The sequence below is a fragment of the Cervus canadensis genome, chromosome 7 (genome assembly GCF_019320065.1).
Source record: "Cervus canadensis isolate Bull #8, Minnesota chromosome 7, ASM1932006v1, whole genome shotgun sequence".
In the NCBI taxonomy this organism is placed as follows: Eukaryota; Metazoa; Chordata; class Mammalia; order Artiodactyla; family Cervidae; genus Cervus; species Cervus canadensis.
The window spans coordinates 59,228,179-59,230,640 of NC_057392.1; the positions used below are offsets into that span (position 1 = coordinate 59,228,179).

Sequence of the window (2,462 nt, forward strand, 5' to 3'; positions counted from 1 at the left end):
TCTGTCCATGGGATTCTCCAGGCAAGAATACCGGAGTGGGTCACCATGCCCTTCTCCAGGGGATCTTTCCAACCCAGGGATCAAACCCTCGTCTCTTAGGTCTCCTGCACTGGCAGGTAGGTTCTTTACTACTAGCGCCACCTCAGAAGCCCTTAATGAATGGTAGTCCTTCTCTGTTCTGTTTTTCTGTCACTCAGTGACTGAACTGGGCCTGGCTTTTCCATCTCAGATGAGGCACTGCAATCATCACTTTCATAACTGGGGTATGATTCTTTTGTAGGGGAAGGAAGCCACAATCTCTCCAGGCCTTTTGATGTTTTGTTTCTCATTACGATATGCTGGATCTTCGATCTTCATTGCGGCACGCAGGATCGTTTTTGTTGCAACATGCAGGCTGTTTAGTTTTGGCGTGCAAGATCTTTAGTTGTGTCATGTGGGCTCTAGTTCCCTGACCAGGGATTGAACCTGGGCCCCCTGCATTGGGAGCATGGAGTCTTAGCCACTGGACCACCAGGGACGTCCAGTGATTCTTGAATTATATGGTGCCTTAGAATCACAAATACTTATGGGCCCAATACTTAGGATTTCTGATTTTGTAGGTCTGGAAACTTGCATTTCTAAGAAGTTCTCAGTTGATCCTGCTGCTGCTGGTCTGGAAACGCATTTTGAGAATTTCAGGCCTACAACTTTTACTACTCTTCCCGTCCTTCTGACTGACTCCTCTCATCCTTCAGGTCTCAGTTTTGATTTTATTACCTCTAAAAAGTCTTTCCTAAACCTGAAGTCTAAATTAAGCATCCACCCTTTACACTTTCAAAGCCCCCTGGACTTGCTTGTGCATAGAACTGATCACAGTGTCTTATGACTTGTCTGTATCCCCCATTAAACTACAACTTATTTAGAAAAGTGACCATGTCTGTCCTATTCATGGCTGTATCTTCAACTCCTTGCTTAGTGCCTGATACATAGTAGGTGCTCAGTAAATGTTTGTAGACTGAATGAGTGAGCCACATCCTGGGTAGTTGGAACCAGAGCCTAGGGACTCATGAGGGTGGAGCAGGTAAAGAAGTAAGTTCTAATGGCCAGTGGCCAGGCACGTCTAGGAATTCAGAGCTAAGGAAATAAGCAGAAAAATGTAGGAGCTATATGTCCAGGAACTGGACCTGAGGAGCTTGGTCCACCCTCTGGGTTTTGAGAGCAGAGCAGAACCTACTATCATAGAAAATAAACAGGGACTTAAGCTTCAATTTCTGATTAAGATGCTTGATCCATGGATGAACCTGGAGGGCATTATGTTGTGTGAAATAGCTCAGACAGAGAAAGACCTAAACTCCTTCCGGAGTCTGCTGAATGACCAAGGTGCTTAGTGAGGTTTCCAGGCTCTGCCTGATCAGACTCAAATATGTCCCAGATCTAGGTGAGCACTGGGAATTTTCCAGCTTGCAACTTCAACCACTGATAATTTCCCAGGATTGTTTGTGAAGATTAAATCAAATAATTCACATGAAGAATATTGCAGGGGATTGTTATCAGGAAAAGGGCTTCTAGGATGCTGGCAATGTATTTTTTTTAATCTGGGTGGTGCTTACATGTGTGTTCACTTTGTAACTATTTGTTAAACTGAACATATTCTGTGTATATGTTATACATATCAATAAACATTAAAAGAAAGAATATAACATAGTGTAGACATATAGTAGGTGCTTAATAAATGGCAGTCAACTTGGTTAAATGAGATAAGATATGTAAAAGGCCTGGCACAAAATTCAGTGCACCATGGGTTCAGGATCATTTCCTGTAAGTAAATTTTTATGCAAATATGTGTGTGCTCAGTCACTTCGTTCATGTCCGACTCTTTGCAATGCCATGGACAGTAAGCCCTCTGTCCATGGAATTTTCCTGGCAAGAATACTGGGATGTGTTGCCATGCCCTCCTCCAAGGGATCTTCCTCACCTAGGGATCAAACCCGTGCCTCCTGCATCTCCTGCATTGCAGGCAGATTCTTTACCTGCTGAGCCATCAGGGAAGCTCCTTGTGAAGGTATAACCTACAAAACAAAAACAAAACAACAACAACCCAAATACGCAAAGTATAAGCACACAGTTCAGCGAATTTTTCTTAACGCGAACACACTGAAGTAACCAATAACCATGTCAAGAAATATAACTGAATGGTTCTTAATATAAAAGGGTATGAAATGAGATTTTTCTGATGTCTCAGAATTTTGGCCAAATGCTCAAAGCCAATAATAAATACCTGTCCCCCTTCTAAAGAACACTGTCAGACATACTTTCAGGATCTCCTAAAATATTACAGGAAAAAAAAAATGATAACAGACTTGCGGACACAACGAGGGAAGGAGATGGTGGGATGAATTGAGAGAGTAGCATTGAAACATATACATTACCATACGTAAAATAGCTAGCTAGTGAGAATTTGCTGCATAACACCAGGAGCTCAA

General features: G+C 42.5%; 1 non-coding gene across 1 annotated transcript; it reads right to left on the reverse strand.

Moving 5' to 3' along the window:
- Positions 1-444: 444 nt before the first annotated feature.
- On the reverse strand, positions 445-517 carry TRNAW-CCA. Its single transcript has one exon. It is a non-coding gene; the product is annotated as a tRNA-Trp (tRNA).
- Between the last annotated feature and the right edge of the window lie 1,945 nt (positions 518-2,462).